Source organism: Triturus cristatus, chromosome 9, assembly GCF_964204655.1.
Source record: "Triturus cristatus chromosome 9, aTriCri1.1, whole genome shotgun sequence".
NCBI lineage: Eukaryota > Metazoa > Chordata > Amphibia > Caudata > Salamandridae > Triturus > Triturus cristatus.
In genome coordinates, this window is record NC_140592.1 from 559,501,557 (window position 1) to 559,528,643 (window position 27,087).

General features: G+C 44.4%; 1 protein-coding gene across 1 annotated transcript in view; it reads left to right on the forward strand.

Moving 5' to 3' along the window:
• Positions 1 to 27,087, forward strand: part of VASP (vasodilator stimulated phosphoprotein) — a 1,088,669-nt gene that overhangs the window by 185,842 nt on the left and 875,740 nt on the right. The gene's annotated exons all lie outside the window — the stretch shown is intronic.

The window sequence follows — 27,087 nt, forward strand, 5'->3', positions numbered from 1 at the left end:
GAAGATCATAGAAGACATCAGCCACTGCCGGAAGATGTCCAGGAGGACCCGGATGGACAGGCAGAAAATCAAGCTGCCCAGCTTGCAGTAAAGACTAAAAGAGTCTGCTTCATGGAGATCTGAGTGGTGAGGAAAGAAGGTGATCCTTCTACCACAACAGGATCTACACACTCTATCGACTTCTGGCAGTGTAGAATCATTGCAAGGCACCATCAGATGTAGAGGCACTGTTACTAATGGACGTTTATGTCTGATATCGAAGGATATAGTACACACTTGCTCGCTGTCGACAGGTACACCACTGAAGAAAATTACACAGAGGCTAGGTTCACCATTAACACCCAAGGGTCAAATGTTGTTGAGACCTCCTTTGACGTTGACTCCATCTTTAATGTTGAGGCCGTAGGCTATTCACCACCATTTTCAACATCTAGGCCCATAGGCCATTCACCTTTAACTCCCAGAAGACCATAAGCTCTGTCTTTAGAGTGTCTCTTCTATTTGAAGAGGAGGACAGTACCTTATATCTCTGATTGGGCGTATTCTTGAGCGTACTCCCCTTTATGGGAGTGGCTCTAGAAGTGGCTTTAACTTCTACTCGGCCACCTTAGAGGTCAGTCTCTCTTTGATTTACGTCTGCTCTTCCAGCTTTACCAATGGCCTTGACTTCACCACATCTGCCAAGAACACAGTTTTTCCTTCCTTATCTTGTTCTTTTATCAAGGATTACTTTTAAAGCTGACACACTCCTGTTCATGTCCCCCCTGCTGATGACAAAATAACCTGCAATTAAGTTGAGTCAGGGGGCCACTAAGTTGGACGTTCCTATGCCTGTTCCTTCAATATCTACCTCTGTGATATTTGAGACCCTACATCTCAGGTCTACGTCCAGACCACTTCTGCATCGTTTAGTTCTATTAAATCTCTATAGGATCTGCACGTTTAGACAACATAAACTACGGGACTGGAGTCCAGACTGATTCCAGACACCACCGAAGGATATGTTAGCCTTTAGACCTGCTAGCTCAGAGTGCCAGCATAAGCCCCCTAACCTTACCAAGGAGAAAATAGTCTATGGCAGCTATCGAGCATGACCACCCCATATCCTTCAGGGATTGTGGAAACAGTGTACTACTTTTCGCTCAGTCACTCATGCTCACCTGGTCTCGGAGAAAAACCTAGAATGAACAATGGGGATGTTTTCAATAAGCATTTATTGAACCAGCATCATACTTGTATAAAATATATGGGCTGCGTCAACCATTAGACAGAAACAGATATATACACGATTGCAAGCACAGACAGAGTAAATAAAAGGTCGAATTCTACCATGGTGCTAAAGCAGTGAATATATGCAGGCATACAGATACACGGCAATAATCAAGCGTACTTCTAAAGTGCTTACCCTATCAAAGTGTACCTAGCATATATGTAGGGTGTAAAGCCAAGAATCCTCTACGAGAGAGCCAAACCCCATTACCTGATTGGAGAGAAAGAAGGACCCCGTCTTGGTCTCGAGTTGGACACCTCTCAAGGGATGTCAGACCACTACATGCTGGAGTTTTCTGCATGCAGGAATCTCAGCGTCTTGTGTCAGCATGGAAGCTTCTCCTCTGGCTGCCCAGTGAAGATATTCTTCTTTTATACCCAAAAGGTACCCTCTGGGGTTCTACCAAGATGTGTAATGGTCTCTGGGCCTGTCGTCCAAGGATGACGATCGCGGTGATTTTTGGACAGCGTTATTATACAGAAGATGGCAATCCTATTGACAAGGGATTAAGATATGATGATAAGAATCCTCATGCATAATAAATGAGGCTAGTCTTCGAAGAAAACCACACGAGATTTAGTTTTAAAAGCATCTAAAAAAACTTGGAACATGTAAAGAAATGATGCACATGTTGAAAAAAGCTCCAAGTCCTTTAAATAGTCCATATACTCTTAGACAAACTGAGCACACCGAAAAGCCATTGTACCCAGTGAGAGCAGGAGAAAAATAGAACAAAAACGATGTTTTCGAATTCCAATTTGGCTTGTTTTGGAAAAAAGCCGAATTGTTCCCATCACGCAGAGAGCTAAATGTTTGTGTCCTGTTTGGGAGGCGCAACATCTCTGTCGCTCGCCTTCGCAGACGACGATCCCTCTAACACCTCATGTATCAGGTCAATGGAGCAAAGGTGATTATCTTCAGTTCCTGCAGTAGCCGCAGAGGAAAAACTCGAAACCTGTGTGCTGGTTGTAGAGCCGGTTTCCTTTCTTACACGAGCTGAAGCATCCCATAGAGGCTCTAAGAATGCAGTCATCAACATTGGAATACAATGAGGACACTGTAACACGTGGGCCTTTAAGGGGTCCAGTAGTGCATCAACATCTGGTGGCGCATTCGATGGAAAGGTCAGCCATATGTCTAACACTCATCCGCAGAATCGGCAGTGGAGCACAGGCAGGATGCAGTCGACCCAGACTGATCTGAACGAAAGGAAGCAAGGCTCACTTAGCTGCCGAAGCCGAGGTGCACACAGATGGAGTACCATGCGTTCAAGGCAACGTCGCACCAGGGGTGCTTTTTTCATTTCTTTGGAAACTGGGCTGTCCATTGCATAGCAGAAAAATTAAAACCAGGATGCCCACTACAAGTAGTAGGACTAGCGGAAGCCCTCCAAAAACGCTTTCCGATACAGAGTGTATGAATGATGGAATAACTCAGAAGATTGTCTAAAAAGTGTTTAATAGTCCAGGACCTATGCTCCTAGATAGGTGTACAATCCCACTCGTATCAGACATTTTAAAGATACGATGTACCATTTCTCTGAAGTGAAGCGGGAACTTTGTCGACTAGCGCCTTTATCTTGCAACCTGGAGATCAAAGTCCCTTGGGCTGACGTTGAGGCCATATCCTTCTGTAACAGCATGGATTTTTCTGCTCAGAGAATCAAACCATATAAGGGAAACATCCAACGAAGTCCATAGTGTTGCCTCCCTAACTGTGTAGGTCGGTCGAAACAATACTTGCATACAACAATTAACCCTGGAACTCACTGTGACAAGATATGCGATCCCTGGTACCATCTCACAACAGCCTTGATGATCATTCAACATCAAACTACTCTCAAATGGGAGTGGTTTTTTTTAACACCGGAGGGATGACGGCACCTGGGGATCCTTTGAAGTGACACAATAGGTTTGCAACTTAAGCATTCATTGCATGATCTGTGAAGCAAAATATCCTGACAAATTAGAGACCCACTTAAATAACTCTCAGTCTTAACCGCTGAGAAAAAACTTCAGTGTCCCCATTCCTGCCTCTAAATCTTTACGGTAATTCACAAGATTCATGTATGTACACCTCTCCCAAAACTTCATACCTGCCTACGTGGTGATACTGTAGACCATACTGAAACTGGAATGTCGTGACTGCCAGTGTAATATGGCCATGGATTAATCACTCAGTGGAGGGTGACTCAGCCACAGTGAAAGGTAACTGGTCCAATCTTTCAATGTGCAGCATTGTATATTTTGCATCTCTTCGGCCCATTGTTGTCTGTCTTTCTGTTGGATTGTATATGGAGAACAGAGAGGTACTGTTGATATACAGCCAGGGCACATGACCAGAGCGCAATGATTGCAGTGTTGAGCCTAATAATAGAGTTGATTGCTATTGCAATTGTCTATGTTGAAGAATAGACAAATCCTGTTCTATTCTATCTTTTGCAGAAGACACAATGTTGCCCAATGAATAAATCCTTGATGTCAGTGTGGTCGTGCCATTGTCGACCACAGCCAAAGCCTTTTCTAGGTTAACCCTGTCAATCTCAAGCAATCACTCAGCAGCCACTTTTTTAGAGATTTTCCATACTTAGTTGTAAATAGCGTATAAGAAGCGCTTCTGACGTGGCTTCTGGGGACCTAACAAAAAATCCCTAAGATCTGTCATCAAAGAGTGTTGTTTCAGCTGTGACAATGTTGAGGTTTCTAGCCACTCTAGGCATAACTACCCAACACAGTAAGATGTCACCACCCGAGTGTTCTGTTTGTATGTAGCGTTGGTCAGGCCTATGGATATTAAACCCTTCGGTGGTACCCCTGAATCTTGACTGATACCTATTTGTGTTGATAGGCCAAACCAGCCAACCCTTCCAATTGGGGTCTGATGAAGTGTACGAACCATCATGTAGAATGTCATCTAGTGTATCCTCACTATGTTGTGTATAGTTTTGCCATTCCTCAAAGTGTGTAAGAGAGGGTATCCAATGTCATGAAGTCTGTTGCACTGTGTTGTTCAGGAAGATAATTTGCTGTGGTATGAGGCGTGCTCTAAAGAAGGCCTCAGTTCCCTGAACTTGCCAATCTTTAGTCCCCCAGACAGATTTTTTTATCTATGGTGTCTCTCCAAAAGTCAAAACCTTGTAAAGACATCTGGGAAATAAAGGAAGCAGAGTATATCTGTTTTGTGTTAGTGAGCATATTTTTCTTTGCAGGTGCAAGCTTATAATAATAAGATCTCGGGTATGAAGTGTTAAACCCAGATAAATAAGCAAACGTTTCAATCCATTAAAAACAATAATAGGATCATCATCAGGACAGTTTATGTGCAAGCGTGAATCAATTAAAATAGCCTGTGGAAAATAAGGAAAAGGGAAGGAGGTTAGGGAATGCCTTCTGCCTTGGACTTCATCATTTCATTTCATAAGGCTTTATTCGGAGCAAAAAATAATGTCCATATAAGCACATACATAGTAAAAATTGATGGCATTACAGATCATCACAGTAGTCAACAAATAATTAACAAACATACATATGAAACAAAACAAGGGGAGGATAAAATAGTTAAAAACTCATGCATTTCCTGATATAAATAGCTTTTAGTAAAAATATAGCAGTAAAAAAACAAATATCAGCATGATGCAGATTAAAAAGCAATTTAAAAGAATCATGAAGTGTCCTAACACCAAATTTTAAAAAAATAGGTTTTAAAAAAGCTACACGTAAATTCCCATACAATGGGCACATCAAAAGAAAGTGCATCGTGCTTTGTGCTGTCAAATTGTCACAGGGGCAGGGACCGACAGGCTGTTTATTCACAGAAGGGAAAGCGACCAATTTATGAACCATCCCCATTCTGAATCTAATTAAAACAAACTTGTGGGAAACTCTGTTCACCATGGTGAGATACGGCTGGTAACCCTTTAATTCATTCATAATATTATATTGCACACAGGTAGATAGTGCCATAATTACCAATCCTATTCTCAGATTTACTCAACAGAAAAATATGCTTCATTTCTGGCTTAGAGATTACTGCGGCCCCATATCTATCAGTTTTGATATCAATACCATAAATCTCCTGGAAACTGTTGACAATATACTTAATCCATGGTATCTTTAAATGATTGTCAGCAGTGAGGCAGTCATTGATAATGGCTCTATTTAGTGACGTCTCCTCTTTCAGCCAAATTGACCGCCACAACAATAATGGCCTAAGGAGAATCAAATCATTTAGAAAAGGGATACCAAGTTCACTATGGACTAAGTCATTTGAGGCAGATTTGGGTAGGTTCAGCAGTTTTTTCAAGAAGACATTCTCCTCCACCTGTAGGCACCCAGCCGTAGTGAAGCCCCAGATCCCCGCCCCATAAAGCGCAGTAGAGAGGCAACGTGACTGGAAGATCTTGAGCATATCGCTTATTCGTTTGTCACCTAATTTAGTTGCAAAGGTGAACACCCCATTAGAGCTTCTAGCCATCTTGGCTCTAACACTGGTGTGCTCATTAGCCCAACTACAATTCTTAGAGAAAACAATTCCAAGATAGCTGAAATTATCAACTAATTTAACCCTGTGTTGATCAATATAATAAGAATGAGGCTTATTATTTCCGCGACCGCATTCCATGGTATAGGTTTTGATTTTGTTAATCACAAGCTTTCTAGATGTAATAAACTGTGAAAACCTATCCATTAGGCGTTGGAGACCTATCGGGGCCCTGGACAATAAAACGGCATCGTCCGCATAGAGTAGAACCGGTACATTAATGTTATTAACTCTGGGTGCGTCGGCCGCTACTGACTGTAGGACACAGTCCACTTCGTTTATGAGAAGGGTAAAAAGCAGGGGGGCAAGAACACAACCCTGCCTTATGCCCCTGCCAATCCGAAATTTGGTGGTACACTCCCCATTTGAACCGTACCTAACACTAGTTCGGAGTTTTTCATAAAGACGGGCCAGGAAAAAGATAATACCCTCAGGGGCCCCCATTTCGATCCGCTTAGCCCAGAGAATAGCATGATCCACCAGATCAAAGGCGCTACTTAAATCTGCAAAGCAGAGATAAATAGAGCCCTTTCTAGCCTGGGTATATTTCCCAATTATGAGTTCAAGATTCAAGCATTGCTCGATCGTCCCACGGCCCTTTCTGAAACCATACTGGCAATTTGCCAGGATGCCATAGGTTTCTGCCCATTCTTCCAGCCTTACCAGGAGTACCCTACTCATTATTTTTACAGAGGAGTCCAACAGGGAAATGGGGCGGTAGTTCTTTACATCCCCCCTGTCGCCTTTCTTATAAATAGGTATGATAATTGATTCCTCCCAAGTTGGGGGCATCCCAAGGCAGACTGAGGCATTAAAAACCTTAACCAATATAGGTCCCCAAATCTCTGGTATAAATTTGTAGACATCAATGGGCACTCCATCAGGGCCCTGGGCCTTACCACCTTTACTTGTGGTAATACTATCTAGAACCTCCGTGATACTAATATTCAGGGGCACTATAGGCCAACAACCATTTTGGTTGAGCAAAACATTACCTGAATCGAAAATAGTAGAAAAATGGGAAACCCAAGAGTCCATACTAACCATTGAGGATAATTCCGGAGCCTTCTCATCTTTTAACAAGCATTTGCAATGCAATAGGTCTCGCATATATTAAAGTTAGAGCTTTTGGTGTTGAAAATGACAACTTGTTTTACTTTTTTTTTGTATGCAGTGGAATGACATTTGCATGGTGTTATTGCCATTTGTATGACCTCGTGATGTGACAATATAAAAGCTGCACGTGCTGATTTTAGTAATGCTGCGTGTTTGCTTGTACGTGAGCAAGCTACTTAGAGTTTAGAAGGGGGAGGAATGTTCCCCGTTCCTTATCCTGAAAATGCTAATTAGTTTAAGCAACTGGTGAGAGAGGAAACGAGGGATGCACAGGTAAGGGTTGTGATTTTACGACGTTTGTCATGGGTGCTGTATGGGTGTGGAACACCAAATTATTCAAAACTGCTGCGCACTTTAGCACAGCAAAAAAACATGGGCGTGGGGTGCACATGCTGCATGGTGTTGGGATGTAAATTATCACGTGTTATTCTTTACTTATGGTCCCTTGTGCTTTTCTTTAACTGTACCGCGTTGTACTAGCCAATTGTCATGTTATAATGTGGACATGTTACGTGTGTACGGCACTGGAGAGAGTGGCTTGTTTGCTGCGGTCCGTGTTCAGCCGGGACTTTTCATGTAATAAAAAGCTTAACTTATGAAGAGCGTGTGAGCGGTAATTATTGCAATTAGTGGCGACGAGCTGCTCAAAGCCTCAGCAATGGAACCTATGGTGTCGGTTGAAAGGAGAAGGCAAGGTGCAGTTTTGAAGAGAATAATTGTGCTGAGTATACAGTTAAAAAAACAGCATTGACCCAAACTCTCCTACGGAGCAACACTGTCCATCCTGAGAAGCACAGCCCCATACTCTCTTGCTAAAAAACAGTGCCCATCCCGAGAAATTCGGACCCATACTGCCCACCCCGGAACAACAACGTCCACCCAGAGAAGCACTGTCCCTTACTCTCCCAGTGTGGTCTTCGGAAGCACTGTCTATGCTCCTCTTTTGATCTGACAATGTCACACACCCCCGTCCAAGCACAGTCCGTCCAAGCTTGGCTCCCAAGAACTACCGTCCACCCTCAGAAGCCCCATTACTCCTCCTGCCAAGAGAAACGGTGCCCCGCCCTCTCTCACTGAGAAACAAGCATTTGCAATGCAATAGGTCTCGCATTATAAAAGTGTGAGCAGCTGGCATTGCTAATAATAATGCAACACTAGCTATTGGCTTTGTAAATGATAAATAAATGCCATTATGTGTTTGTTTTATAAAATAGATTAAAAAAGGCATTGTCATGAACAATGCCAATAGCTTAAACTTTTGCAAATGCGAGACCTATTGCATTGCAAATGCTTGTTTCATCCGACTTAAAGTCCTGGCCACATAACTTTTAAATTGGTTTTGTTACCGCATGGAGCCACGAAGCTACCCTGGCAAAAAGAAAAATAGCTGGATGCACACTTTGCTTTAGATGTAGTGCTAGTCATTGTACGCTACTCCGGGGCATTTAAATGGGCCAAAAGCTCTATTTAAGTCTGGAAACATTATGCATCCTGCCCGACCTTTAGTGACGCCAGTTTTTTTTTTTTTTTTTTTGGGGTGGAGGGGGTTCATTTTGCATCTTTCTATATAGCGCGCACTCGACACGAAGGTTTTTGTGCGCTTTACGTATCATCGTATTTACATTAAACATTTATGCACGGGGAGATGAAGTGATTAGCACAGAATCACCGGCTGTGGACGCGACCTCGAGGCTCTAGCCCTGTTTTCCTGCACCAAATTCGGCATTTTAATCCGACAGACCACATCCCTGTGTGTGCTTTAGCTTTGGGGCTTAATGGAAAACGCTGTAAACTGCCTGCCCACTTTCTGTAATATTGTAATGAAGGCGCCTGTCCCCAAATGTGTTTTTCTGAAAGCCTCCCACAAAGAAAGCGGATTTATTATTCGCGGTGCATTGTGCACCTCGCATTTGAACCCCTTGAGTTATTGTCCCGGCAAACGACTGAGTTTGGGGAGGAGCGGCACTTTGTCAGTTAACGGCAGGTAGTGCTTTACGTTGCAGCCAGAGGCCCCGCTTGTATCAATTTGTGTGTGCTTCTGACACGTGACCTCTGTATTTTTTTTTTTCCTCCCCTTGTGTTGTGGCAATGTAGTCCCCAGTGCCCTCAGTGTGTTTTGGCTCCAAGTTTCCTAGAACTCACCAGCTGGACTGTTTTGGGATGTGCGCAACCGGACTCTGTCGAATTTGTCTCCTTTTTTTTTTAATGTTAGAAGTAGTGGTTTGTACTCACCCCTGAAAAGTTCGCGTTTGAAACACGACGCGGACTGCTGAGGCAGTATTGTATTTCCCGGCAAGCATGTGTTTGTGAGCAGTTGCGAAGGAGAGGTTCGAGTGTTGTGATTTGAATCTAAGGTAAGTGTACCTTTTTCTGGCGAGGGAGTAAAATGTTATTTTTTTTCTGAGAGGGGGGGTGAATGGTGCGTGAGCGGAGAACCTTGCACCGGGATGGCCAATCCCATCCCCCCTTCAATGTGTGTCTGCCCCCCGTAGAATGCTGCCTTGAATCGGCTTACTGCCATGTATGGGCTATTAAAGTTGTGCTGCTGCCGGACCAAATGCACGTTTGTTTCTTCATGGAGTGCACTGCCAGGCAGAGAGAGGGTGTCCCAATTAACAGGTGGCGGTGCAACCCCCACCCCCCATGTGTGGCAGCCTGGCCTGAAACAGTTTTCCGGGCACCAACACAGTGCCACCGAGTACTTCACAGGTCTTTGAAAGGCCTATTGCTTGGGAATGATGCTTTGTTGGTTTGTCACCCCTTCTAGTGCCCCCTGCCTCTCCACGCTGAGTCTTGCTGTAAGATTTCGGACGTTACGCAATTGCAAGGCCTGTCAGCTGAATCTCAGAGGAATCTTGTTTGTGGATGCTTGAAACGTGAGGGGGGAGACTAGCCTTGAAATCGGGAGTCTCCCGCTTAAATCGGGAGGGTTTGCAGGTCTGTCCTTGTGACCCTTCGTTAAAGGAAACTGCTTGTGCTGTGTCCCTCCTCAAAATTGATTTTCCAAAATTTGTTGCAGGTGAGCAAAGAGTGCCCGATTGTAGGAGCCTCCTATTCCAGCCCCCCGGCCCGTACACACCTGTCCCCTTTTATAGCGCCATGTTGTGGAATTTAATGTGGTGTGTAACTTACATTACCAAAAAACAAACACTGTGAGACTGCAGTATCTCCCCCAAAGCTGCCCTTTGTACGGGCCGTCGTGGATTGCGGCCAGTATGTAGTCACCGTGTACTAATGCCCTTGCCACATGACTATGAATGTTTTCTTGTTACTGCATGCAGCGACTGAGCTACCTGGCAAAGAGAAGGAAACCTGGAAGCACATTTAACTTTAGATTTTGTGCGAGTCATTTCACGCTAGTCAGGGGTGTTATAATGTGACCAAAGCTCTATGGGGCATATTAACAAGGCAGGCGTGTAAATTATCGGCGCTTTAGCCTCGGAAAACTGCCGCTAAAACGGCGACGATGGGCGTGATAATATGCTCTATGTAATTTAAGTTAAAGGCCATGCTAAATGTTTTGGACATATAACATGGACTTGAATTGGAATTCCATAGAGCGTATTATCAAGCCCTTAATCGCCGTTTTTGCGGCTTTTTTGGGCCGCGAAAGCGGCGATAATATTTTAGCCTGGCTTGAAAATATGCCCCCAAGTAACTCCGGAGACAATTCGCACCCGAACAAACGACGAGATGTTTGAACCCTTCCAGGTGTTGTGTGGAGTCACTCTAGCATGCGCAGACTGTTGCAGGCATCGCCAGGGTGCACCAGCGACAGTGTTTGAGTGTTTCTTGCTAATGCAGTTGGGAAAGCTGTGCTACGGGTCTGATTCGCAAGCCCTTTTCCCCGGCTGGACGTGTTTTTTTTTACGAGGCAAAGTGATAGACCTGCGGCGGTGCAGCCTTGTAAACTCCCCCCTTACGTTTGCTCACCCGGTACACAGTGGCAGTAGTATCTCCCTTGAGGTGCGTGAGAGTTGTTTTACGAGCGTGTTGTCTTGTTGCAGAGGCGCAACGTAAGCCACATTTCGGGGGGGGGGGTGGGCTTAGAATACATTTTTTTGGGGGGGGGGGCTGAAACGTTAAGCAATAGGCAGCGTGGAGCTGCAGGGTCTCGTAAAAGGGGTGACACAACAGCGAGGCCTCATTAACATGCAAATGCTCTTTTTAAGACCTGTGAACTGCAGCTGTCACGATGACAGGGTTAAGAGGTGTAGAGAAAGAGGGTTTAAGAGAGGGATAGAGAGAAAGCTGGAGAGAGGTTTAGAGCTAGAGGTACAGAGAGGAATAGAGTGTGAGTATAGAGAGCGATGGGTAGAGAGACAGGTATACTGTGAGCAGAGAATCCAGGTTTAAGAGAGGTAGATATGGGTTGAGAGGAAGAGATACATCTGTCTCCTCCGTCTCTGCAAAGAGGTGGGGAGAGAAGGGAGGGGGAAGGGCAATCCGAGGAGCAGGCTCTGTCTCCGTCTCTGCGAAGAGGTGGGGAGAGAAGGGAGGGGGACAAAGCGGCGAAAGTGAAAGTAATCGAGCAGAGCATCAAAGGACTAGGTGAGAAGGGAGGGGGGGAATGCAATTAGCAGAGGAGCAGCTGTGCACGTGCATGTGATCTCGTGCACTCAAGGTTTAGGCCAGCCAAAAGACTGGGTAGCACTTTGAAAATCCCACATATAAAATGTCTCTTCGAGCCTTTGGCTCGCGAGACCTAAAAAGGGGCAGTTAACCGTAGCCCAGAATAATGAACAATCTTTCAGTTCAGCAGCCTGTGACAATTTATCCCAGGCCTCTTGTTGTAATTCTATCTTCCTGCGCTTAACAGTGTTCTTATAATAAAGTCTGAGCTGACACACCTGGTCCCTATCTCTAGGTTTAATTGCCAGAGCATCTTTAAGCTCTTTAAGAGCGCTGTTACAGGCACGGTCAAACCAACCCCTTGGTTGTTTAGACTTACCCTCACTTAATTTGGTAAATTTTCGGGCTATTATAGTGTTAATACGGACAAAGTGTTGGACAAGATCGGCTGTGACGTCATCCTGCACAAGGATCTCCGTAATTTCAGGTAAGCAACTATTAATAATAAAATCGGACGTCATTTCCGATTTGTCACCTTTCCATCTTAACCTAATACCATTCGGTCTATGTGGTTCGAAATTATCTATAGTCTCTTGTATGGATACAGGTTTTTTGTTCCACAGGACAGCCTCTACAACAATACAATTATGATCGCTAAGCATGATATCCACGACCTTAGGTGCCAAACTCAATGGGACAAGACTTGTAGACATACAAATAAAATCAATGACTGTGTTTGCCCACCTCCCTGTAAATGTCGGGATACTCTCATCTTGATCGTTCTTTTCATTGACCAATATTTCCATGTCAAGGGCCGCTAGGAGATAATTCAGGGAGTCCCCATATTTATTATGAGGAAAATGAAGATCCACGTCCCCAAAGCGGTTGGTAATCCCACACAAACTATGACTAGAGAGGGGGCAAACTACAGTATTAAAATCCCCTGCAAAAATAAATTCAAAAACATTAGAACCGTTGACAATATCTTCAATTGCACTACTCAAAGCATCTACCACCAAATACCTACTGCTATCAAAAATATTATTATAAAAATTAAATAAAAGAATATTTCTTCCATCCTTCTCTGAAAGCCATACAATCTGTGAGTGGGCTCCCACCAGAACATGTTTCTTAACAATAATGGGGATTTTGATGGAAATTAAAACCCAAGAGCCCTCCCTTAGCTCTACCAGAAATGGATGCAGTTGCAGGTAACTGGTAGGAAACAAAACCGTTATAACCTGAACATTTTTTACACCATGTTTCTTGAAAGCAGCAAATGTCAGAGGTTAATAAACTCTGACCACCCCAAGCTAGTTTCTTTTGAAGCTAGACCAGCAATATTCCAGCTTACCAAAAAGCTACTTATAAAACCAGAAGATGTTTCGATACCTTCAACCAGGGGGGAAATGCTTGGGCTCAAGCTGGGATTGTCAACTACATGAAATACTCCTTTATCCCCCTCAATATCGTCCGCAGAACTGATTAACGGGCAGAAGTCAAGGGGAGTACTAACATTTTCACACATCCCAGGAGTATTTCCTTCTGGCGCCACCCCACTGAGTGCCACCCCATCTTCGCAGGGTGCCACATCAGGAACCAGTGAGTCATTACAGTCTAGATCACTCAAACATTGAAACCGATTAGATGTAACCACCTCAGACCTATTGAACACATTAGAGGCACTGCCACTACCCCTTTTAAAAACATTAGAGGGTTTACTGATAACATGTTGATAGAAAAACCCCAGCGGTCTGAGTAAAATACCCTGTTCATTCGAGGGTCGAGAGGTGGCTCTAAGCAGAATGGTGGTAGCTAGTTGTGGGTCGTTAAAATTGACGATCACACAATCGCCACCATTGCTTTTGGGAGAGTTCCCTATCCAATTCGCTCTAGTAGTAGTTAAGATTTGATGAGACAATGCTACTGGGTACCCACACTCTCGATTTAACCAAGCCACCGTTTTGTTCTTAAGGGACTCATGGGTTTCTGGATTACTACAGGACCCATTGACCTGAAGTGGTAGAACATTAGTCAGAACCACCACATATGGTGCACATTCCGGGGGTAAATTAGGTCTAGGATGGCCATAACTTTTAGTCTCATCGGCAATATTCCCTGGCTTATCCACCACGGTGGGTGTGAGAGGTGTATTTGGACCCACCGCTAAGTTCGGTATGGCTGTAGTATTAGGGCAAGAATCCTCGTTATTAAGAGTTTTCGGTTCTGGTGCCTTAACCATTAATGGGTCCTCTGTATTAAGCTTGGTCCCTGGGTGGGAGTTTAAAAGCCCGCCCAGCCTCTTAATTTCTTCTGAAAGAGTATCAAATTTGTCCATTAAAGGCAAAATGATCTTATCAAGTTTCGTATCTATTATACTGACCAAAAACTCTAGTTGCTTAGAATCTAATTTAACTTGGGTGTTTTCAGTTTCTATGACTGGATCACTCACTATGCACTTAGATGGGGGTCTAATCTTTTTTTGTTATGGTTCCCCCCCCCCCTGTTTTGAAATAGTTGGCCTACCAGCGCCCTTCCCTGATCTTAGCACTCTTTGTGCTCTTGGAACCGGAGAGCATAAAACCAATGGTACTTGGGGTGGATCTGACATAGTCGATGTAGACTCTGGTTCTGGTTCTGGGACGGACTCTGGTTCAGGAACGGAAACCATTCTAGATGGTTCAAGGCATTTTGAATTGTCACTGCCACCCCCGGGTACGATAGGCAAAGAGATGGGTGGATTAGGAGTAATAGAAAGAGGATCCAAAGTACACCCCCGGCCTAGGGAAAGTCGACGTTCTTTGTTAATTTTATCCACTACTTTCACAAGATAATTGTCAAGGGTGGCTATATTGGATCGCACAATCTCCTTAGTAGCTGTTGACATGGTTAATACACTTAATAAACAAACAAAAAAGTAATAAAACTACACACTCTGAATAGCCTTGGTCTGGATCAACCAGAATCTCTGTATCACTAAAATAATAAACCAATACACGACAAGTATCAGTCCGTGTTAAGAATTAAATAATTCCTGGTGCGCTTGTACACATGGGACCTGGCACAAATACGATCAATCACTGAGAGAGTCACTAGAACGAAATGTAGCCCAGCCCAGCCGCGGCCAGCCCCGGACGGCCACAGACGGCCCGCCCTCTGCCCGGGCTCAGCCCGGCGCCGCCCGCGCGCTGTCCCGCGAGGCGGAAGCCCAGCAGCTGTTTATAGCGCCTCCAGGCGCGAAAGTACACGGGGCGGCTTCCTCTTACGCCGCAGAGGATGCTGGGGGGTGTAGTCTCCTCTCCTCACAGCGGCCGCAGTGAGATGGCGGCAGCGGGAGGGAGACGGTCAGCAGGCACAGCGATCCTTTCCAGGGCAAGCAGGTAAGGTGACAGCTACCAACACACCAGGAGAATAAGGCCCACCCGGCATAGCCGCATAGCCGAATTTGCGCAGTCTTCACACCATTAATTGCTCTCTTGTACCCTAGCGCATCACCTTTTGACAGATGTCACAATTAAGGACAAAGCCCTTGGTCTACTTCGTACGACCTGAATACTAAGAACGCTGTTTCAGTAGTGAAACTGTTGCAGTAATATCTGCGTGAGCTGAACCCAGACCCTCTCGTGCAGCTAGAATTAAACCTAATCTGCGATCCATGTTTGATATTACTCTATCCCCCACTACTCCAATTTGAGCATATGAAATATTTTGTGCATCTAACTTGTAGGAGTACTTTAGTGGACAACCTTTTGGCAAGGCTAAGCTGTTATGCGTAGCGTACACAGCTATCCTTATCCGTCCGTCTATTCTCGTACTAGAACGAGTGATTGCGGCAACTGCAGCAGTTCTCACAGTCGCCTTGGTGGCTTCATCAGCCAGTGAATTCCCTTCACTGTGCACGCCAACATGCTGATGACTCAATGTGTGAATTAGATGAGCCTGTGGCAAAGCTTTTTTCAGCACTGCCACTTGTTCCCAAAACAACTTGTGCTTTTTAGGTCTCGCCTGAGCCAGCGCATGCGCTGCTCTGCGAGACATTTAGTAAGTGGCTTTTAAAAGTGCTGCCCCACGCTTTTGCTGGCCTAGCGCTTGCGGTTACGCGCGCTGCCGCCAGCTTTCAATGCCCGATCAGGCGCCATCTGGCTTTCCTTTGCTGCGCGCACCACTCGCAGTCTCACCTCCTGCTCCCCCCTCTCAGTTAACAGCCCCTCCCCTGCCACAGAGCGCGTCTTGCGGCCGCGAGTCTTGTTTTAGTTTTCGTCTTGTTTATTTTGCTGACTTACATTTTTTTGCAAGTTTTTATTAATAGCATGAACTCATGGCCCGATAGCACTAGATAGCTTAACAGATATAACAAATCCAGATTAGGTTACGCATGTTATTTTTTTTTTCTTCTTATGCGGTGATGTAGAGTTACTGGTTTGCCCAGAATCATGGAGTGTTTAGGAGAAGCCGTGATTCGAATCTGAAGTCCGTCTCCATTTTGGTACGCAGTACTCCACAGTTGGTTGGCTCCAGCCTCAGCCCTCCGTGGACTCTTGCCTCAACACCCAGTGCACAGCCCCTCAGCTGCCAAGTTGCAGAGGTCCCGGCGTGCAGAGCTGCTCCACTCCGGGTTTTTTATTTAGCTGACGTACATTTTTTTGCTAGTTTATGTTAATACCATAAACTCGTGGCCCAATGGCACTAGATAGCTTTATAACAGATCCAGATTAGGTTACGCATGTTGTTTTTTTTTTCTTTTTTCTGATGGGTTGATGTAACTGGTTTGCCCAGAATCACGGAGGGTTTAGGAGAAGCTGTGATTCGAATCTAAAGCCCAATGTTGAACGGTCGGCTGGTCTAGGTACGCATTATGCCTGTTTTACTCTCTGCACCTGTCTCTTTGACCCTGCCACGCACGGAGTTACTTTTGGTCTCTGTCTCCATTTTGGTACAAAGTACTCCACAGTTCGTGTGGCTCCAGTCTACCAGGCCTCTACCCTCCGTGTACTCTCGCTACAACACCCAGTGCACAACTGGGAGGTCACAGCTTGGCATACCCGGTGTGACTCCGCTTTTCACCGTGTTGAAGGGATAAAACGTGACTGTCGGCGAGTTATGTGGCGGTATCTCTGGCCAGTTGCTCTGCGACTTTCAGCCTCATGTTATGTTTGTCTTTTTTTTTAATCTTGCCTCAATAGGTTGTGATGTTTTTTAGTGTAGAAGTTAATGCAAAAGCTAAGGTCGCCTCAAAGCACTCATTTGGGAAGGTTCAGGCAGAATAATTAGCAGTGAGGAATGAGGGGCCGTGCACAAAGCCTCGTGAAAGGGTGGAGAAATCTCACCCAAAATGCGAATATTCATCTGGCAGCTTCCTTTGTGCCAGTGGTGGATGTGACGTACATGAGGTAGAAACAACACTAGGTAGGCAGCTTTGGTGTTCAGCAACCCTGACAATCACCAGCGCATGTGGCAGGCCTCTAAAGCTTTAGGCCCGTGCACGTATTGTTTGCTTTTACAAAGTAAAACACAGCCAAGCGGCAGATATCTCCTTTGGTGTGGGGGGCCGGTTTCATGGGTCCCACCAGCAAGAAATTAGTGTGGGTCTGTGAGAATACTGTCAACACTCTCCATGGAGTTGTAGTGAAGCTGGGAATGTAGGGGTCGCTGTTTTTGCGTGCTTTGACAGTTAGTAATGACCGTTATTGCAGCCCTCTGTTTTAAATATCACATGCCCTTGGAACAGAAAGGTATAATATTGCTGTACAGCTGCCTCGCGCCCCCTCTCCCCAACAATTATTCATCTTTCTTACAGTTATGTTTAGAGCAATCAAGCCTAGACTTTTCTGTGAAAATCACCTTAAGCTTCATTTATGCATCAAATGCAGATATCTCACAGCACTTCTCAGAGGGGGGCGGCTCTTAATCCCTTTTCAAATGTCTTGATAGCTTAATGTGCCTGTTGCAGAGATATATTTGTAAAATGCAGGCTCCAGGCCGTATGTTATCTGGGTGGATTAATTACCCTGATACACACACATCTAATCGCAGTATGAGAGCGAGATGGACCAATCTTTCTTCTGGGGCAATATGCTCAGCATGCAAGTCAACAGTGGTACACTGGCAACATACAATTTGATACAAAATGGATTCTGGTCGGCTAACATACTAGCTGTCTATTTGTGAGTATGACGTAGCTGATACTCAACGGTTACTATGTAAACAAGCATTGGCATAGCCAATAGGTCGTGCATTTTGGGACCTTATAAGTATTTACTTATGCAGCACAATATCCTTGGTGCAACAACATCAACCGTTGCATGGATAAACACTTATAAGGTCCCCAGGGCGAGACCTATTGGCTATGCTTGTTTGGACAACCTTTGGAATCTCTAAACTCATTCTGGCCCCAATTTTAAAGTTATTCGTTGTATGACTGGACACAGTAAAACGAATCGCACCCAATAAATGTATGTAATTTCCGATCCGTATTTTTTAATGCCAGTATCAGGGCTTTTAGTTCTACCAACTGTGCCGTGCAATCTCCTTGAGTCTGAGTCTGTATTTTGCTAGGACAGAACTTACCGTTCCACATACGACTCTTAACAATCGCACATGCTGCGCTGTATTGCTGTTTACTTCCTACGGCCGGCTGGGCATATCCGTCAGTGTAAGTTATGTATTCATACTGATCTAGAGGCATTATTTCATTCGGGAGAGGATATTCTTGTTTGTATTGCAAGAATGCTTGTGTTTTCAATGTAGAATCAAATTTGTAGTCTACATCTGTTGCAGTTTGAGAATTAGCCCATTGTATCCACCATGGAGGCAGTGCTTTTGCGTTTGTAATGCTTGCTTTTATAACAGCCTCTAAGGTTTGTACTGGAATAACAACAATTATATGTTTCCGCTGAACTAGTGCTCTTTGTCTCACTACAGCATTTTGTACTGCCGTCCGTATTTTTTCAGTGGATGCAAAACTAATTTCAGCGTTTGTGCACAAATTAGATTTGTATGCAATGGGTACCATTTTGCCTTTATTGAAAGTGAGGTATGTGTACCCAGATTGACCTGCGACTTCATGGACCACCAGATTTGTACACGTGTATGTAAATGTTTGGAAGCTATCATGTCTGCTTGTAAGGAACTGAGAATTTCTGTGTGTTCCGGTGTCTAATGTCGAACTGAAAAATCAGGTCTAATTCAATCGTAGAAAGGTTTTACCGTGTCTGCGTAAACAAAAAAATGTATGTTCTGCCAAATTTAGGAATCCTAAAATGGATTGTAAGTTTTTCAGAGTCTTTGGCGATTGAAGCAGCGCACATTTTTCTAAAAAATTAGCTGCTAGGCTTTTTCCTTCACTTGAGTGCTCATATCCTAAAATTAGGACATTGAGGTGAGCAATTCTAGAGCTTTCTAAGGAAAAGTTTTAGCCCTCATGGGTGAACCTCAGAATTATGTTCACACTGTTCAATGATCCAATAATTAATCGTCTGTCAGATAAATATCATCTAGTATTACAATTCCTCCTCCTTCACAATTTTTAAGTAACTCCTATACTCTTGCTGAGAACAACCTGCAGCTATTTTTCTACCTTTGGGGCAGTCTACAGAATTGACTTTGAGAGCCTAGGGCTGAATATGCTGTCAAATATCTGCTTTCAGGCACTATATAATGGTTAAAAAATCCATTTGAGATATCTAGTGTTGTTTTGTATTTCTTCCGCACAATGTTATTCATTAATGTGGCAATGTGTGCGTTTTGTACTGCAAATGCTTTTGTGCATGTGTTTAAATGCCTGTAGTCTAAAACTAGACGGTATGAATTGTTAGGTTTCATCGAAGAGGTGCAATTTTTAGTCACACCTTAGTATTCAAGTTGATCTAAGATCTCTCTGACTTGTTTCTTTGCATAATGTTATATTGGTTACTGTCTCTGAGCAGTTGGAGTAGTTTTAACTGGGATTTCATGGTGAGGTGACTAAGCATCCCACCCTACGTGATTGCTGAATAATGCAGGAGCTATTGCTACCGTCCACTCATGCACGTATGAATGTTTAAGTGATTCTGGAACGAGGTCGGAGAAGGCTGGCAATATTACGGCTTTTTCTTTTGGGCAGTCCTTAACGAACTCACCTGGACAAACTTTTTCTGCCAAAAGGATATCGTATCCATGTTATGTTATGTTAAATATTGCTTATAAAGCGCACGTACACCAGATTGGTTTAATGGCGCTGCTCTAAGGAGTGCTGAGTCCTTGGATTTTACTCATATGCCCGTCTAAACAGCCATGTCTTGAGGAGCTTTCTAAAGCTCATAAGGTCTGCGCAGGATCTGATTTCGAGAGGCGGAGAGCTCCAGTATCTGGGGCCTAGTACGGCGAACCTCGTTCCACCGAAGCGCTTCAGTTTGAAGGAGGAGGTAGATAAGAGATGCATGTGGGCAGATTGCGCGTATGATTGTGCCTTTGAATGAGACTGTCAACAAATTTAGGGCTCCTACCATTCAGGGATTTAAAGATGATACATCCCACCTTGAAGGCGCATCTCTGGTCTATAGGCAGCCAGTGTAACTTCCTCATGAGGGGTGTGACATGTTGGCGCTTGTTATGCTAAAAAATCAGTCTTGCTGCCTGGTTCTGTACCAGTTGTAGTCTGTTAATTAGGTAGGCTGGAATGCCAAAATATAGAGAATTGGCATAGTCTATGTGGGATATTACCATAGCTAAGACTACCTGTATTTTGGCTTCTTGTGTGAGGAATCTACAGATGTTTCTTAACTGGAAGAAGCACGTTGAAATCACAGAGCCAATTTGGGTCTTCATTGTGAGATCGCTGTTAATTGTTACCCCCAAGGTTTTGGCAGAATAGGACGGGGTGGGAGGCTGTCCTAGTTCCTTTGGCCAAAAGAGAAGACTCCAAGGGTTCAGTGAGCCCCCCGTTAGGATCACTTCTGTCTTATCTGGATTAAGTTTTAAGTGATTGCCATTCATCCAATCGCGGATTAGTAGAATAGTAGTGTGAAATTCGTGGATGGATGCAGGGGAGTTGCTGATGGAAAACATGAGTTGAAAGTCGTCCGCATAGTTAAAGGTGTGCACTTTCCTGTCCTTCAGGGCATGAATAAGAGGGAGGAGGTATAGATTAAACAGATGGTGGGAGAGTGAGGAGCCCTGCGGGACACGGCAAGTGGTACTCATCTTGGGGGCTGTGAACTGTCCTATGCGGACTGCTTGAGATCGATTTCCCAGGAAGGAGCGGATCCAGTTAAGCGCTGAGCCTTGGATTCCTGCGCTTCTTACACAATCGACCAGTATGTCGTGGTCGACCGTGTCAAATGCTGCGGAGTGATTCAGCAGCACCAGAGCCTGCGGAGAGCTCCTGTCAGCTTCCTTCTGAAGAGTGTCCAGTACAGGTAGTATAACTGACTGTGGAATGTGCTGCACGAAACCCTGCTTGATGGGGGTCCAGATATACAGACTGTTCCATAAGGGTAGCTAGACTTCTTACCACATAGGCTTCAAGTACCTTGGCCAGATAAGGCAACAAGGAGATCGGGCGGTAGTCCGTCAGAGTTTTAGGGTCCGCCCCTGGCTTCTTCAGGAGGGGAATGACAATGGCCTCCTTGAAGGTGTCGGGGACATTGCTTTGGGCCAATGACTCATTCAAGAGGGACATAGCTGGGCCAGGGAGAGCAGAGAAGACTTCCCTTAGTATCCAGGGAGGGCAGCAATACCTGGGTGAGCCTGATTTTACTTTGGTCAACAGGTCCAGCAGTACTTCACGACTTATTCCTGGGATCTGTTCAATAGTGCAAGAGTTCATTCGCGCGGTCGGGCATGCTGGAGTGGAACATATGGGGATACTAGCCTTAATTTTGTTAATAAAAAAGTTGTTCGAAGAGTCACATAAGCTTTGTAAAGGTGAGGGTTTTAATGTCACCCTGTTGGGGTTGGATAGTTCATTAACTATCAAAGATTTCTTTGGACCGGTTTGTGGAGGTCCCAATTTTTGAGGAGAAATATGCAGCTTTTGGGGCCAGGATAGCTTTTTTGTAGTTTTTTAGTGCAGCTAAGTAGATGCTTTTATCCTCAGGTAGGTATTTACTTCTCCACCTCCTTTCGGATTGTCGAAGGGTTAGTTTTAAGGTTTTTAAGTCTGAGGAAAACCATCTCTGTGCCTCGTGACGTCTGGCTCGATGTATTTTCCTAAGGGGTGGATGTTTGTTACTGGCTGCTAGTAACCAAGCTGATAGGTTTTCCTCGCTATGGTTAATAGAGGATTGGGCAGACTGGACTGTGTTGGTCAATGTCTCAAGGAATTGACTTTTATTGGTATTGTTCCAGCTCCTCGCTACCCTACCGTCAGAGGCAGGGATTTTGGCCCTAGTGAGATTTTTGATAATAAATTTAATCAGATGATGGTCGGACCATGCATGGGCAAGGGACAACCACCGGGTTAGAGATAGAAAGGTTGGCTGGCCATACCTGGTTGAGTATGTGCCCTTTAATGTGTGTAGCGACAGTCACCTGTTGATTAAGATTTAGCCCTGTGAGTAGGTCAGTAAAATCAGCAGAGTGAGGACCACCAAATATGTTGTTGGCCCAATAATAGAAATCACCGATCAATAACATTTTTGCGTGATTTGTTATTAGGTAGGCTACCTGTTTGCCCAGAGATTGTGGGAACAGTGGCATATTCTGCAGGGGCCTATAGAGTAAAACATAAACCATGAGGGCAGCGTCGGATTCTAATTTGATCACAAGATTGTCAACTCACGGTAGATCAAGAGGAGTTAGTGCCGTGAACTTCAAGTTGTGGCATATTATGGCTGCTACTCCTCCCCCCACCTTCCCCTGAGGGCTGTTGGCTTGAATGATATAGTAGTCACTAGGTAGTGCAGCTAGGATGTCAGGGTAGGAATCCTGTGATAACCAGGTTTCTGTTAACAGGAGGATGTCCGGTTGGTCAGACTCCAGTAATAGGTGTATGTCCAATTTGTGTTTTATCATGGAGCGGGTATTAAGGTAAATAACAGATAGCACCTGACTTTTGTTTCTGTCCTGAGTTTGGGTACGACCTGCAGGGTAACCAGGGTGTGAGAGTTCAGGGAAAGAGGTTCTAATATCCATGATCCCATTCTTGGCCAGGCCAGTACCCATGTGAGGATTGAGTACAAATTTCCCTGAATGGAGCAGTTTCAATTCAGGTGATGAACAAGTTGTGAATTGGGCATAGTGGCTGGCCCCGTACGGACGTGGACGGGCGCAGATGGACTTGCCTTTGCCGTGCCGCCGATGCGTCCGCTGTGCTCCCACGCTGCTACCGGCATTTTAATGGCTGTAGTCAGCTTAGCTCCTCCCCCTCCTCGGTGATTGGCGCCCCGAGTGGGCGTAACACCAGGAACTGAGCAGGGCCGAAATTCAAGGTGAGTGGAGCAGCTAGCGCGGTGAGTTTCTCATGAGCATTCAAATTCAATACAGTACAATTTAAAAGCAGTTTTTAAAGCATGTAAAACCAGTTTGTTTAAAAAAAAAAAAAAAAAAAAAAGTAAGATCGCAAATTCAGTCCGCCAGGCAGCAGCACTTATCTTGGACCATATGTTAGGTTCTCCCAAAAGAGACCTTTCACTTCACTAGATATGTCCCCCTCCATATGGAGTGTTATTTTGTGTAACTGATGTGGGACACCTACCCTGGTATCGGGTGATTCCAAATGATATTTCATTCAACGCTGCTGTCATCAGAAATTCCATCAGGTTCTGGTGAGCTAGTGTTACTTCTGCTGCGCTGGCTAGCATCGTCAAAGCTTATTTTCCGTTCAGTAGTTGAGTCCTCAGTAGCCTGGGCATTTCTTATTTTAAGGGCAGCTACCTTCTTCTTTTTAAATTGAGGTTTAGATTTTGGTTTATCTTCTCGTTTGATAATATAATCTGAAGTGCGATGTGTGTCTCTTGGTTTGGCTTGCTCTTCTGATCTGCGTTCGGACCATCCTTCCCTCTGAGAGCTTTTGGATGAATCCAGAAATGAACGAGAGGAACATACATCAGTATCCTGATACCTGTCAGGTGTTTTATTTTGGTCACGGTTTCTAAGGATATATTCTAAGGATAAATTTCCTGTTGTAGGGCTCCTGTTGAGGAGACCCACCCTGTGATTGTGATGCATTCTGCTTGTTTTTTGATTGTTTATTATCCCATTTCTTTTTAGTAGAATCGGGTGCTTGCTTTGAGTTATCCTTTTCAGGATTACCCTATAATTGTGGTTTCACTGGTCTGGCTCCCATATTATCTACCCAGTGAAGCAAAGGTATCTTCGGTAATTTTAGGTAAGTCACGCTCCTGTTGTGCAGGAGTGCATTCCCTCAGGCGTTGGCATATAGCCACAGCTGCTACCTCCCCTTACATAACATAATTGTTGATACCTAGGGAAAATTCCCTATCAATTTCATCTATCAATTTCATCCCCAAGTTCAGGGCAGGTTGTGCCCCGTACTCTTCTGTATTTGTTTCAACACTTCTGGTATGACTGCTATTGAAGGGGTACCAATAGTTCTGGTATAAACGGCAGCTAAAACTATACTCCAGATGGTACAATACTCTATCGGGGGAACTATTCCCATTGGCAAGCAACTAGTCCGTGGTCTCTGTTTTTCTTGGGGGCCTGTGTGGGGAAACACTGCCTTAAGCTGTGCTATTTTCTGTGCTATCCAGAACAGCATCTGCTCACGTCTAGTGGGCATTCTTCCCATAATCACATTCAGCGTTTGTGGGGTGATGTTTGTTGCAGTCCCTGGCGGTTGACCAGCTTGACTGACCCTTGAAGGTTGAATTGTAAGTGTTCGCAACACGTACTGAGTGAGATTTCTGTAAAGCTTTATTATTTCTTTGTGAAGTGGAGTCTGCTGCTGGCAATGTATCAATCTCTGGATGCGGTATGTAAGCAGCTGGGACCATCCAAGTCTCTCTCTCTGCTGTGTGGACAGAGTCTAACTTTATCTGTGGTATGGGGGAGGGCACCTTTAAAAGAATTTATGTTCTTGGTAAGTTAGAGGGACTTTTATGTTCTCGTAGCGAGAATATTCTTCAGGTGGTTCATCTAGAATATAACTATGCAACAAATGTGTGTGCGCATCTGCAGGTGGTAATTTAACCCAAGAAAAGAATACCTCTGTTCTGAATGCTTCGTGTGGACACCATAAGCTAATAATTTCATAGTAAGTGCGTGTCTGCAATTTTCTGAAATGTTAAGAGCTCCTTTCTGCTCAACTTCCTCTATACTAGCACCACTTGCATCAGCATCCCCATTGTTAGACATTAAGGGAGGAAGTATTAAGAAAAAGAGAAGGTTCTTCACAATGTGGGGAACTATAATCCTTCAAACTTGTACAAACCTACATCCAATACATAGGATACACCTACTCCACTGTGGCGGATATACCCTGCCCACTCCAGACGTCTATGGATAAATGTGAGTAAATCTGAGAAAGCACGACTGAACTACTCCTATTTGAACTTTAAATAAGAACCAAACCAATGTTGGCGGCGCCATGTTGTGTAATTCCTATAAATCTATAGGATCTGCACGTTTAAACAAAATAAATGACCGGATTGGAGGCCAGACTGATTCCAGACACCTTGAAGGATATGTAAGCCTTTAGACCAGCTAGCTCACAGTGCCACCATAATCCCCTAATCTTACTAAGGAGCGAATAGTCTCTGGCAACTATCAAACATGACAACTCTTGATCCTTCACGGATCGTGGAAATATTGTACTATTTTTCGCTCAGTCACTCGTGCTCACTTCGTCCCAGAAAAATACACAGAATAAATGAGGAGGGCGTTTTCAATAAGCATTTATTAAACCAGCGTCATTCTAGTATAAAATATGTGTGCTGCGACAACCATTAGACAGAAATAGATCCATACACTTGCAAGCACAGACAGAGTAAATAAAAGGTAGAATTCTATCATGGTGCAAAAACAGTGGATCTATGCAGGCATTTAAATACATGGCAATAATCACACTTACTCCTAAAATGCTAACCCTATCTAAGTTACCAGGAATGTATGTAGGGTATAGAGCCAAGAATCCCCTAGGAGAGCGCCAACCTCATTGCCTGATAGGAGAGAAAGAAAGACCCCGTCTTGGTCTCGAGTTGGACACCCCACAAGGTATGTCAGACCACTACATGCTGGAGTTTTCTGCATGCAGGAATCTCAGCGTCTTGTGTGAGCAAGGAAGCTTCTTGTCTGGCTGCCCAGTGAAGATGTTCTTTTATACCCGAAAGGTACCCTCAGGGGTTCTACCTAGATGTGTAATGGTACTGTGGGCCTGTCGTCCAAGGATGACCATAGCTGTGACTTTTGTACAGAGTTATTATACTAAAGATGGTAATCCTGCTGGCAAGGGATTAAGATATGATATTAAAATCTTCATGCATAATAAATTAAGCTAGTTTTCGGGGAAAACCACACAACATTTATTCTGCACGTAACTAGGTAAAAGGTCCGTGCCAGAGCCGTTTTGCAGAGCAAAGTAGAACAAATGTAGGTAAAAGGACGTGCAGCTACCTAGACCTGTATTGAGGTGCATTGGGGCTCATAACACCTGGTCTACTGAAGCCTGTCATGCAGTTTTATTCTGAACTCCAGCAATGGTGAAGTCTGCACCATGTAAACTCTAGAGGTAGAGGTAACATGTCAGAGTGCAGCATAAGTGCTCAAAAGATTACCCCAGGTGCACATTTGCCACAGGGTAGGCCATTGGAATTTGCTGTTACAATACAGACGAATATGTGGATGGAGAGGTTAACGGACGTCCTGTATCTTTCCTGTAGCCACTTATTCATTTGTTGGAACAGTTGAGGCCCCCAACTTATCCCTCTCGGGAACAGAAGTCCAAGTTGTTAGCATTGTAAATAAGCAGTGCCTTAACCAAGTTACAGCCCCTGTCTCAGTAAAAGTATGAGAGATCGTAAAACAACACCAATTTGTAATCTTTGATTCTAGCCTTGTAAACCTGCTAGGTCATGATCTTCTTTGCTAGCTCAACTGTGTCATTTATTGTACGTATGATGGGGTCAGAATTGAAATACAAGCGGCCAGCGCCAAATTTAAGTTGCAGTCCCCTAACCCTGTTGCCAGGTCATACCCAGTCATTACAACGGAGAACTTTCCAGTGGATTTGAGAGAGATAGTTATGGTCTGGGATTTCACAGGGAGAGATATTTGGTTGATTAAAGGTGCTACACACATAAAAATTACCTTCTGACCCAATGTCGTTTTTCTACAGACTCGCACCTATAAAATTACCACAGAAGCTGTGTCAGGGATCATCCCAGTCATTGAGAGCATGATTGAACAAGGTATCTTCAAGGAAGTCATCAGGCGTCCTTGTAACTCCCCAATCATGAGCCTACAGACGTTTTGTTTTAAAAGTGGAGGATTGTTCAAGACCTTCAAAAGATTAACCGAATTGTCGTTTCATGCTATCCTGTGTTACCGAACCCTGCAGTGAGTTTATTCTTAATCCCCCCCGAGGCGGAGTGGTTCACAGTCATTGACATTTATCAAGCCTTTTTTTCGGGTCCTTTACAGGGAGAGACAGT